This window comes from Panulirus ornatus, chromosome 7 (assembly GCF_036320965.1).
Source record: "Panulirus ornatus isolate Po-2019 chromosome 7, ASM3632096v1, whole genome shotgun sequence".
NCBI classification, from domain to species: domain Eukaryota; kingdom Metazoa; phylum Arthropoda; class Malacostraca; order Decapoda; family Palinuridae; genus Panulirus; species Panulirus ornatus.
Window position 1 is genome coordinate 15219043 of NC_092230.1, and position 13349 is coordinate 15232391.

The 13349-nt window shown below is 40.3% G+C and overlaps 1 long non-coding RNA gene across 1 annotated transcript; it reads left to right on the forward strand.

Moving 5' to 3' along the window:
* The first annotated feature begins 1842 nt into the window (after positions 1 to 1842).
* Positions 1843 to 13333, forward strand: LOC139749427 (uncharacterized). The gene is made up of 3 exons (XR_011712970.1): positions 1843 to 3891; positions 7703 to 7815; positions 11628 to 13333. It is a non-coding gene; the product is annotated as an uncharacterized lncRNA (long non-coding RNA).
* Positions 13334 to 13349: the final 16 nt, after the last annotated feature.

Below are 13349 nucleotides of genomic sequence, written 5' to 3' on the forward strand. Positions count from 1 at the left end.
TCATAAGGCTACTTCATTTTTTTTTTTTTTTCTTTTTCTTTTTTTTAGTACAGTTAAGGAAGTTTCCAAAACAACATCCACTTTATGAATATGAATTTTTTGTTTATTTGTAATTGCTTTACCATAGTGAGTAACAGACTGTTCTCTATGTATGCAAGATGTAGGCCTACAATAAAAATTTAAAGAAGATTGTGGATATGTTGGAAATGAAATGCTTGAGGACAGTATGGATGGTGTTGCAGTGAAAGTTATTAAAGAATGTGGTGACAGTTTTGTTGCCTGGTAGGTAAGGTTATTTAATGTATGACTCATAGTGAGGTGCCTGAGGATTGGCGGAATGCTTGCATAGTGCCATTGTACAAAGGGAAAGGGGATAGAAGTGAGTGCTCAAATATAAGGTTGTTGAGTATTCCTTGGAAATTATATGGGAGGTATTGATTGAGAGAGTGAAGGCATGTACAGAGCATCAGATTTGGGAAAAAGCAGTGTGTCTTCAGAAGTGGTTGAAGATGTGTGGATCAGGTTTTTGCTTTGAAGGATATATGTGAGAATTACTTAGAAAATCAAATAGATTTGTATGCAGCATTCATGGATCTGGATAAGACATATGATAGAGTTGATAGAGATGCTCTGTGGAAGGTATTAAGAATATGTGGTGTGGGAGGCAAGTTGTTAGAAGCAGTGAAAAGTTTTTATCGAGGATGTAAGGCATGTGTACGTGTAGGAAGAGAGGAAAGTGATTGGTTCTCAGTGAATGTAGGTTTGCGGCAGGGGTGTGTTATGTCTCTATGGTTGTTTAATTCGTTTATGGATGGGGATGTTAGGGAGGTGAATGCAAGAGTTTTGGAAAGAGGGGCAAGTATGAAGTCTGTTGGGGATGAGAGAGCTTGGGAAGTGAGTCAGTTGTTGTTCGCTGATGATACAACACTGGTGGCTGATTCATGTGAGAAACTGCAGAAGCTGGTGACTGAGTTTGGTAAAGTTTGTGAAAGAAGAAAGTTAGAGTAAATGTGAATAAGAGCAAGGTTATTAGGTACAGTAGGGTTGAGGGTCAAGTCAATTGGGAGGTAAGTTTGAATGGAGAAAAACTGGAGGAAGTAAAGTGTTTTAGATATGTGGGAGTGGATCTGGCAGCGGATGGAACCATGGAAACGGAAGTGGATCATAGGGTGGGGGAGGGGGCGAAAATCCTGGGAGCCTTGAAGAATGTGTGGAAGTCGAGAACATTATCTCGGAAAGCAAAAATGGGTATGTTTGAAGGAATAGTGGTTCCAACAATGTTTTATGGTTGCTAGGCGTGGGCTATGGATAGAGTTGTGCGCAGGAGGATGGATATGCTGGAAATGAGATGTTTGAGGACAATGTGTGGTGTGAGGTGGTTTGATCGAGTAAGTAACGTAGGGATAAGAGAGATGTGTGGAAATAAAAAGAGTGTGGTTGAGAGAGCAGAAGAGGGTGTTTTGAAATGGTTTGGGCACATGGAGAGAATGAGTGAGGAAAGATTGACCAAGAGGATATATGTGTCGGAGGTGGAGGGAACGAGAAGTGGGAGACGAAATTGGAAGTGGAAAGATGGAGTGAAAAAGATTTTGTGTGATCGGGGCCTGAACCTGCAGGAGGGTGAAAAGAGTGTAAGGAATAGAGTGGATTGGATCGATGTGGCTTACCGGGGTTGACGTGCTGTCAGTGGATTGAATCAGGGCATGTGAAGCGTCTGGGGTAAACCATGGAAAGCTGTGTAGGTATGTATATTTGCGTGTGTGGACGTATGTATATACATGTGTATGGGGGTGGGTTGGGCCATTTCTTTTGTCTGTTTCCTTGCGCTACCTCGCAAACGTGGGAGGCAGCGGCAAAAAAAAAAGAAAAAAAAAAGACTCATGGTGAGGTGCCTGATGATTGGCGGAATGCTTGCATAGTGCCATTGTACAAAGGCAAAGGGGATAGAAGTGAGTGCTCAAATATAAGGTTGTTGAGTATTCCTTGGAAATTATATGGGAGGGTATTGATTGAGAGAGTGAAGGCATGTGCAGAGCATCAGATTGGGAAAAAAGCAGTGTGGCTTCAGAAGTGGTTGAAGATGTGTGGATCAGGTGTTTGCTTTGAAGGATATATGTGAGAATTACTTAGAAAATCAAAATAGATTTGTATGCAGCATTCATGGATCTGGATAAGACATATGATAGAGTTGATAGAGATGCTCTCTGGAAGGTATTAAGAACATATGGTGTGGGAGGCAAGTTGTTAGAAGCAGTGAAAAGTTTTTATCGAGGATGTAAGTCATGTGTACAAGTAGGAAGAGAGGAAAGTGATTGGTTTTGAGTGAATGTTGGTTTGCGGCAGTAGTGTGTGCTGTCTCCATGGTTGTTTAATTTGTTTATGGATGGGGTTGTTAGGGAGGTGAATGGAAGAGTTTTAGAAAGATGGGCAAGTATGGAGTCTTTTGTGGATGAGAGCTTGGGAAGTGAGTCAGTTGTTATTTGCTGATGATACATTAGCCATCATTGGTGGCTAATTTAGGTGAGAAAGTGCAGAAGCTAGTGACTGAGTTTGGTAAAGTGTGTGAAAGAAGAAATCAGAGTAAATGTGAATAAGAGCAAGGTTATTAGGTATAGTAGGGTTGAAGGACTAGTCAGTTGGGAGGTACGTTTGATTAGTGAAAAACTGGAGTAAGTGAAGTGTTTTGGATATGTGGGAGTGGATGTGGCAGTGGATGGAACCATGGAAGCGGAATTGAATCATTTTGTGGGGGAGAGGGCAAAAGTTTTGGGAGCATTGGAAAATGTGTGGAAGTCGAGAACATTAACTTGGAAAGCTAAAATGGGTATGTTTGAAGGAATAGTAGTTGCAACAATGTTATATGTTTGCGAGGCGTGGGCTATATAGATAGAGTTGTGCGGAGGAGGGTTGATATGCTGTACATGAGATGTTAGAGGACATTATGTGGTGAGGTGGTTTGATCGAGTAAGTAATGAAGGGGTAAGAGAGATGTGTGGTAATAAAAAGAGTGTGGTTGAGAGTGCAGAAGAGGGTGTTTTGAAATGGTTTTGTCACATGGAGAGAATGAGTGAGGAAAGATTGACCAAGAGGATGTGTGTGTCAGAGGTGGAGGGAAATAGAAGAGCTTTATCTTCAGCTGTACTGATGTTTAAATGCTAAGTGGAAGAAAATTCAGAACACAGAGTATGATATTTTGAAGACTTTGTTCACTGGTATGTTACGGGTACTATACATTCTGTAGTACAAAGTACAGAAAAAATGTGGATGGGTGTAAGAAATCCATTTTTTCATTTATATTTGTGCACATGGTTATATTTTCAAGTATTTTATTAGTAGCTGCATATTGACTGTATTTTTGTGTATTGCCTGGCATAAAACTATCAAGAAAACCCGTGTCAAAAAGTTTATTTGTTCTTAACTGATAGCTGAAGGGGCCATGCAAGTTTGTTAGATGAAACGGAGTAGTTTAGATTTACTGTAAGAACTCTGACAGCTTGCTACTATGTTTATTGAGTAAAGTCTTTGAATTGTGTTTCTTTGCTCCACATTATTACGCCTCAGTAGTAGTTTTCCTGCTGAAGTTTACAGTGAGTGCTAGAGAAAAATAGGGAATATGTAAACACCTCTTTGGTTATAATACAATGAGTGTTGTTCAAAATTATCCCCTAGACAAAGCTTTAGCAAGCCTAATTGCCAGGAGATATCATTAGTGTAAATTTGTTTGAATCCTATGCTAGACAAATCAGTAAAATTTTTGTATTTTATAATCCATTACAAGTGGTGGTCAATGCAGTCATCAATTCTGGCCCACGTGAGGACTCAACATGTATTGGTCGTGCTGGTACAGTTAGGAGGTAGGCTGTTGATTTCTCCCGACTTCATGTCAACCAGGTAAGCATGAATGTGGTCGTTTTTTCCTGTATGCTCATAAGGCTACTTCATTTTTTTTTTTTTTTCTTTTCTTTTTTTTAGTACAGTTAAGGAAGTTTCCAAAACAACATCCACTTTATGAATATGAATTTTTTGTTTATTTGTAATTGCTTTACCATAGTGAGTAACAGACTGTTCTCTATGTATGCAAGATGTAGGCCTACAATAAAAATTTAAAGAAGATTGTGGATATGTTGGAAATGAAATGCTTGAGGACAGTATGGATGGTGTTGCAGTGAAAGTTATTAAAGAATGTGGTGACAGTTTTGTTGCCTGGTAGGTAAGGTTATTTAATGTATGACTCATAGTGAGGTGCCTGAGGATTGGCGGAATGCTTGCATAGTGCCATTGTACAAAGGGAAAGGGGATAGAAGTGAGTGCTCAAATATAAGGTTGTTGAGTATTCCTTGGAAATTATATGGGAGGTATTGATTGAGAGAGTGAAGGCATGTACAGAGCATCAGATTTGGGAAAAAGCAGTGTGTCTTCAGAAGTGGTTGAAGATGTGTGGATCAGGTTTTTGCTTTGAAGGATATATGTGAGAATTACTTAGAAAATCAAATAGATTTGTATGCAGCATTCATGGATCTGGATAAGACATATGATAGAGTTGATAGAGATGCTCTGTGGAAGGTATTAAGAATATGTGGTGTGGGAGGCAAGTTGTTAGAAGCAGTGAAAAGTTTTTATCGAGGATGTAAGGCATGTGTACGTGTAGGAAGAGAGGAAAGTGATTGGTTCTCAGTGAATGTAGGTTTGCGGCAGGGGTGTGTTATGTCTCTATGGTTGTTTAATTCGTTTATGGATGGGGATGTTAGGGAGGTGAATGCAAGAGTTTTGGAAAGAGGGGCAAGTATGAAGTCTGTTGGGGATGAGAGAGCTTGGGAAGTGAGTCAGTTGTTGTTCGCTGATGATACAACACTGGTGGCTGATTCATGTGAGAAACTGCAGAAGCTGGTGACTGAGTTTGGTAAAGTTTGTGAAAGAAGAAAGTTAGAGTAAATGTGAATAAGAGCAAGGTTATTAGGTACAGTAGGGTTGAGGGTCAAGTCAATTGGGAGGTAAGTTTGAATGGAGAAAAACTGGAGGAAGTAAAGTGTTTTAGATATGTGGGAGTGGATCTGGCAGCGGATGGAACCATGGAAACGGAAGTGGATCATAGGGTGGGGGAGGGGGCGAAAATCCTGGGAGCCTTGAAGAATGTGTGGAAGTCGAGAACATTATCTCGGAAAGCAAAAATGGGTATGTTTGAAGGAATAGTGGTTCCAACAATGTTTTATGGTTGCTAGGCGTGGGCTATGGATAGAGTTGTGCGCAGGAGGATGGATATGCTGGAAATGAGATGTTTGAGGACAATGTGTGGTGTGAGGTGGTTTGATCGAGTAAGTAACGTAGGGATAAGAGAGATGTGTGGAAATAAAAAGAGTGTGGTTGAGAGAGCAGAAGAGGGTGTTTTGAAATGGTTTGGGCACATGGAGAGAATGAGTGAGGAAAGATTGACCAAGAGGATATATGTGTCGGAGGTGGAGGGAACGAGAAGTGGGAGACGAAATTGGAAGTGGAAAGATGGAGTGAAAAAGATTTTGTGTGATCGGGGCCTGAACCTGCAGGAGGGTGAAAAGAGTGTAAGGAATAGAGTGGATTGGATCGATGTGGCTTACCGGGGTTGACGTGCTGTCAGTGGATTGAATCAGGGCATGTGAAGCGTCTGGGGTAAACCATGGAAAGCTGTGTAGGTATGTATATTTGCGTGTGTGGACGTATGTATATACATGTGTATGGGGGTGGGTTGGGCCATTTCTTTTGTCTGTTTCCTTGCGCTACCTCGCAAACGTGGGAGGCAGCGGCAAAAAAAAAAGAAAAAAAAAAGACTCATGGTGAGGTGCCTGATGATTGGCGGAATGCTTGCATAGTGCCATTGTACAAAGGCAAAGGGGATAGAAGTGAGTGCTCAAATATAAGGTTGTTGAGTATTCCTTGGAAATTATATGGGAGGGTATTGATTGAGAGAGTGAAGGCATGTGCAGAGCATCAGATTGGGAAAAAAGCAGTGTGGCTTCAGAAGTGGTTGAAGATGTGTGGATCAGGTGTTTGCTTTGAAGGATATATGTGAGAATTACTTAGAAAATCAAAATAGATTTGTATGCAGCATTCATGGATCTGGATAAGACATATGATAGAGTTGATAGAGATGCTCTCTGGAAGGTATTAAGAACATATGGTGTGGGAGGCAAGTTGTTAGAAGCAGTGAAAAGTTTTTATCGAGGATGTAAGTCATGTGTACAAGTAGGAAGAGAGGAAAGTGATTGGTTTTGAGTGAATGTTGGTTTGCGGCAGTAGTGTGTGCTGTCTCCATGGTTGTTTAATTTGTTTATGGATGGGGTTGTTAGGGAGGTGAATGGAAGAGTTTTAGAAAGATGGGCAAGTATGGAGTCTTTTGTGGATGAGAGCTTGGGAAGTGAGTCAGTTGTTATTTGCTGATGATACATTAGCCATCATTGGTGGCTAATTTAGGTGAGAAAGTGCAGAAGCTAGTGACTGAGTTTGGTAAAGTGTGTGAAAGAAGAAATCAGAGTAAATGTGAATAAGAGCAAGGTTATTAGGTATAGTAGGGTTGAAGGACTAGTCAGTTGGGAGGTACGTTTGATTAGTGAAAAACTGGAGTAAGTGAAGTGTTTTGGATATGTGGGAGTGGATGTGGCAGTGGATGGAACCATGGAAGCGGAATTGAATCATTTTGTGGGGGAGAGGGCAAAAGTTTTGGGAGCATTGGAAAATGTGTGGAAGTCGAGAACATTAACTTGGAAAGCTAAAATGGGTATGTTTGAAGGAATAGTAGTTGCAACAATGTTATATGTTTGCGAGGCGTGGGCTATATAGATAGAGTTGTGCGGAGGAGGGTTGATATGCTGTACATGAGATGTTAGAGGACATTATGTGGTGAGGTGGTTTGATCGAGTAAGTAATGAAGGGGTAAGAGAGATGTGTGGTAATAAAAAGAGTGTGGTTGAGAGTGCAGAAGAGGGTGTTTTGAAATGGTTTTGTCACATGGAGAGAATGAGTGAGGAAAGATTGACCAAGAGGATGTGTGTGTCAGAGGTGGAGGGAAATAGAAGAGCTTTATCTTCAGCTGTACTGATGTTTAAATGCTAAGTGGAAGAAAATTCAGAACACAGAGTATGATATTTTGAAGACTTTGTTCACTGGTATGTTACGGGTACTATACATTCTGTAGTACAAAGTACAGAAAAAATGTGGATGGGTGTAAGAAATCCATTTTTTCATTTATATTTGTGCACATGGTTATATTTTCAAGTATTTTATTAGTAGCTGCATATTGACTGTATTTTTGTGTATTGCCTGGCATAAAACTATCAAGAAAACCCGTGTCAAAAAGTTTATTTGTTCTTAACTGATAGCTGAAGGGGCCATGCAAGTTTGTTAGATGAAACGGAGTAGTTTAGATTTACTGTAAGAACTCTGACAGCTTGCTACTATGTTTATTGAGTAAAGTCTTTGAATTGTGTTTCTTTGCTCCACATTATTACGCCTCAGTAGTAGTTTTCCTGCTGAAGTTTACAGTGAGTGCTAGAGAAAAATAGGGAATATGTAAACACCTCTTTGGTTATAATACAATGAGTGTTGTTCAAAATTATCCCCTAGACAAAGCTTTAGCAAGCCTAATTGCCAGGAGATATCATTAGTGTAAATTTGTTTGAATCCTATGCTAGACAAATCAGTAAAATTTTTGTATTTTATAATCCATTACAAGTGGTGGTCAATGCAGTCATCAATTCTGGCCCACGTGAGGACTCAACATGTATTGGTCGTGCTGGTACAGTTAGGAGGTAGGCTGTTGATTTCTCCCGACTTCATGTCAACCAGGTAAGCATGAATGTGGTCGTTTTTTCCTGTATGCTCATAAGGCTACTTCATATTTTTTTTTTTTTCTTTTTCTTTTTTTTAGTACAGTTAAGGAAGTTTCCAAAACAACATCCACTTTATGAATATGAATTTTTTGTTTATTTGTAATTGCTTTACCATAGTGAGTAACAGACTGTTCTCTATGTATGCAAGATGTAGGCCTACAATAAAAATTTAAAGAAGATTGTGGATATGTTGGAAATGAAATGCTTGAGGACAGTATGGATGGTGTTGCAGTGAAAGTTATTAAAGAATGTGGTGACAGTTTTGTTGCCTGGTAGGTAAGGTTATTTAATGTATGACTCATAGTGAGGTGCCTGAGGATTGGCGGAATGCTTGCATAGTGCCATTGTACAAAGGGAAAGGGGATAGAAGTGAGTGCTCAAATATAAGGTTGTTGAGTATTCCTTGGAAATTATATGGGAGGTATTGATTGAGAGAGTGAAGGCATGTACAGAGCATCAGATTTGGGAAAAAGCAGTGTGTCTTCAGAAGTGGTTGAAGATGTGTGGATCAGGTTTTTGCTTTGAAGGATATATGTGAGAATTACTTAGAAAATCAAATAGATTTGTATGCAGCATTCATGGATCTGGATAAGACATATGATAGAGTTGATAGAGATGCTCTGTGGAAGGTATTAAGAATATGTGGTGTGGGAGGCAAGTTGTTAGAAGCAGTGAAAAGTTTTTATCGAGGATGTAAGGCATGTGTACGTGTAGGAAGAGAGGAAAGTGATTGGTTCTCAGTGAATGTAGGTTTGCGGCAGGGGTGTGTTATGTCTCTATGGTTGTTTAATTCGTTTATGGATGGGGATGTTAGGGAGGTGAATGCAAGAGTTTTGGAAAGAGGGGCAAGTATGAAGTCTGTTGGGGATGAGAGAGCTTGGGAAGTGAGTCAGTTGTTGTTCGCTGATGATACAACACTGGTGGCTGATTCATGTGAGAAACTGCAGAAGCTGGTGACTGAGTTTGGTAAAGTTTGTGAAAGAAGAAAGTTAGAGTAAATGTGAATAAGAGCAAGGTTATTAGGTACAGTAGGGTTGAGGGTCAAGTCAATTGGGAGGTAAGTTTGAATGGAGAAAAACTGGAGGAAGTAAAGTGTTTTAGATATGTGGGAGTGGATCTGGCAGCGGATGGAACCATGGAAACGGAAGTGGATCATAGGGTGGGGGAGGGGGCGAAAATCCTGGGAGCCTTGAAGAATGTGTGGAAGTCGAGAACATTATCTCGGAAAGCAAAAATGGGTATGTTTGAAGGAATAGTGGTTCCAACAATGTTTTATGGTTGCTAGGCGTGGGCTATGGATAGAGTTGTGCGCAGGAGGATGGATATGCTGGAAATGAGATGTTTGAGGACAATGTGTGGTGTGAGGTGGTTTGATCGAGTAAGTAACGTAGGGATAAGAGAGATGTGTGGAAATAAAAAGAGTGTGGTTGAGAGAGCAGAAGAGGGTGTTTTGAAATGGTTTGGGCACATGGAGAGAATGAGTGAGGAAAGATTGACCAAGAGGATATATGTGTCGGAGGTGGAGGGAACGAGAAGTGGGAGACGAAATTGGAAGTGGAAAGATGGAGTGAAAAAGATTTTGTGTGATCGGGGCCTGAACCTGCAGGAGGGTGAAAAGAGTGTAAGGAATAGAGTGGATTGGATCGATGTGGCTTACCGGGGTTGACGTGCTGTCAGTGGATTGAATCAGGGCATGTGAAGCGTCTGGGGTAAACCATGGAAAGCTGTGTAGGTATGTATATTTGCGTGTGTGGACGTATGTATATACATGTGTATGGGGGTGGGTTGGGCCATTTCTTTTGTCTGTTTCCTTGCGCTACCTCGCAAACGCGGGAGGCAGCGGCAAAAAAAAAAGAAAAAAAAAAGACTCATGGTGAGGTGCCTGAGGATTGGCGGAATGCTTGCATAGTGCCATTGTACAAAGGCAAAGGGGATAGAAGTGAGTGCTCAAATATAAGGTTGTTGAGTATTCCTTGGAAATTATATGGGAGGGTATTGATTGAGAGAGTGAAGGCATGTGCAGAGCATCAGATTGGGAAAAAAGCAGTGTGGCTTCAGAAGTGGTTGAAGATGTGTGGATCAGGTGTTTGCTTTGAAGGATATATGTGAGAATTACTTAGAAAATCAAAATAGATTTGTATGCAGCATTCATGGATCTGGATAAGACATATGATAGAGTTGATAGAGATGCTCTCTGGAAGGTATTAAGAACATATGGTGTGGGAGGCAAGTTGTTAGAAGCAGTGAAAAGTTTTTATCGAGGATGTAAGTCATGTGTACAAGTAGGAAGAGAGGAAAGTGATTGGTTTTGAGTGAATGTTGGTTTGCGGCAGTAGTGTGTGCTGTCTCCATGGTTGTTTAATTTGTTTATGGATGGGGTTGTTAGGGAGGTGAATGGAAGAGTTTTAGAAAGATGGGCAAGTATGGAGTCTTTTGTGGATGAGAGCTTGGGAAGTGAGTCAGTTGTTATTTGCTGATGATACATTAGCCATCATTGGTGGCTAATTTAGGTGAGAAAGTGCAGAAGCTAGTGACTGAGTTTGGTAAAGTGTGTGAAAGAAGAAATCAGAGTAAATGTGAATAAGAGCAAGGTTATTAGGTATAGTAGGGTTGAAGGACTAGTCAGTTGGGAGGTACGTTTGATTAGTGAAAAACTGGAGTAAGTGAAGTGTTTTGGATATGTGGGAGTGGATGTGGCAGTGGATGGAACCATGGAAGCGGAATTGAATCATTTTGTGGGGGAGAGGGCAAAAGTTTTGGGAGCATTGGAAAATGTGTGGAAGTCGAGAACATTAACTTGGAAAGCTAAAATGGGTATGTTTGAAGGAATAGTAGTTGCAACAATGTTATATGTTTGCGAGGCGTGGGCTATATAGATAGAGTTGTGCGGAGGAGGGTTGATATGCTGTACATGAGATGTTAGAGGACATTATGTGGTGAGGTGGTTTGATCGAGTAAGTAATGAAGGGGTAAGAGAGATGTGTGGTAATAAAAAGAGTGTGGTTGAGAGTGCAGAAGAGGGTGTTTTGAAATGGTTTTGTCACATGGAGAGAATGAGTGAGGAAAGATTGACCAAGAGGATGTGTGTGTCAGAGGTGGAGGGAAATAGAAGAGCTTTATCTTCAGCTGTACTGATGTTTAAATGCTAAGTGGAAGAAAATTCAGAACACAGAGTATGATATTTTGAAGACTTTGTTCACTGGTATGTTACGGGTACTATACATTCTGTAGTACAAAGTACAGAAAAAATGTGGATGGGTGTAAGAAATCCATTTTTTCATTTATATTTGTGCACATGGTTATATTTTCAAGTATTTTATTAGTAGCTGCATATTGACTGTATTTTTGTGTATTGCCTGGCATAAAACTATCAAGAAAACCCGTGTCAAAAAGTTTATTTGTTCTTAACTGATAGCTGAAGGGGCCATGCAAGTTTGTTAGATGAAACGGAGTAGTTTAGATTTACTGTAAGAACTCTGACAGCTTGCTACTATGTTTATTGAGTAAAGTCTTTGAATTGTGTTTCTTTGCTCCACATTATTACGCCTCAGTAGTAGTTTTCCTGCTGAAGTTTACAGTGAGTGCTAGAGAAAAATAGGGAATATGTAAACACCTCTTTGGTTATAATACAATGAGTGTTGTTCAAAATTATCCCCTAGACAAAGCTTTAGCAAGCCTAATTGCCAGGAGATATCATTAGTGTAAATTTGTTTGAATCCTATGCTAGACAAATCAGTAAAATTTTTGTATTTTATAATCCATTACAAGTGGTGGTCAATGCAGTCATCAATTCTGGCCCACGTGAGGACTCAACATGTATTGGTCGTGCTGGTACAGTTAGGAGGTAGGCTGTTGATTTCTCCCGACTTCATGTCAACCAGGTAAGCATGAATGTGGTCGTTTTTTCCTGTATGCTCATAAGGCTACTTCATATTTTTTTTTTTTTTCTTTTTCTTTTTTTTAGTACAGTTAAGGAAGTTTCCAAAACAACATCCACTTTATGAATATGAATTTTTTGTTTATTTGTAATTGCTTTACCATAGTGAGTAACAGACTGTTCTCTATGTATGCAAGATGTAGGCCTACAATAAAAATTTAAAGAAGATTGTGGATATGTTGGAAATGAAATGCTTGAGGACAGTATGGATGGTGTTGCAGTGAAAGTTATTAAAGAATGTGGTGACAGTTTTGTTGCCTGGTAGGTAAGGTTATTTAATGTATGACTCATAGTGAGGTGCCTGAGGATTGGCGGAATGCTTGCATAGTGCCATTGTACAAAGGGAAAGGGGATAGAAGTGAGTGCTCAAATATAAGGTTGTTGAGTATTCCTTGGAAATTATATGGGAGGTATTGATTGAGAGAGTGAAGGCATGTACAGAGCATCAGATTTGGGAAAAAGCAGTGTGTCTTCAGAAGTGGTTGAAGATGTGTGGATCAGGTTTTTGCTTTGAAGGATATATGTGAGAATTACTTAGAAAATCAAATAGATTTGTATGCAGCATTCATGGATCTGGATAAGACATATGATAGAGTTGATAGAGATGCTCTGTGGAAGGTATTAAGAATATGTGGTGTGGGAGGCAAGTTGTTAGAAGCAGTGAAAAGTTTTTATCGAGGATGTAAGGCATGTGTACGTGTAGGAAGAGAGGAAAGTGATTGGTTCTCAGTGAATGTAGGTTTGCGGCAGGGGTGTGTTATGTCTCTATGGTTGTTTAATTCGTTTATGGATGGGGATGTTAGGGAGGTGAATGCAAGAGTTTTGGAAAGAGGGGCAAGTATGAAGTCTGTTGGGGATGAGAGAGCTTGGGAAGTGAGTCAGTTGTTGTTCGCTGATGATACAACACTGGTGGCTGATTCATGTGAGAAACTGCAGAAGCTGGTGACTGAGTTTGGTAAAGTTTGTGAAAGAAGAAAGTTAGAGTAAATGTGAATAAGAGCAAGGTTATTAGGTACAGTAGGGTTGAGGGTCAAGTCAATTGGGAGGTAAGTTTGAATGGAGAAAAACTGGAGGAAGTAAAGTGTTTTAGATATGTGGGAGTGGATCTGGCAGCGGATGGAACCATGGAAACGGAAGTGGATCATAGGGTGGGGGAGGGGGCGAAAATCCTGGGAGCCTTGAAGAATGTGTGGAAGTCGAGAACATTATCTCGGAAAGCAAAAATGGGTATGTTTGAAGGAATAGTGGTTCCAACAATGTTTTATGGTTGCTAGGCGTGGGCTATGGATAGAGTTGTGCGCAGGAGGATGGATATGCTGGAAATGAGATGTTTGAGGACAATGTGTGGTGTGAGGTGGTTTGATCGAGTAAGTAACGTAGGGATAAGAGAGATGTGTGGAAATAAAAAGAGTGTGGTTGAGAGAGCAGAAGAGGGTGTTTTGAAATGGTTTGGGCACATGGAGAGAATGAGTGAGGAAAGATTGACCAAGAGGATATATGTGTCGGAGGTGGAGGGAACGAGAAGTGGGAGACGAAATTGGAAGTGGAAAGAT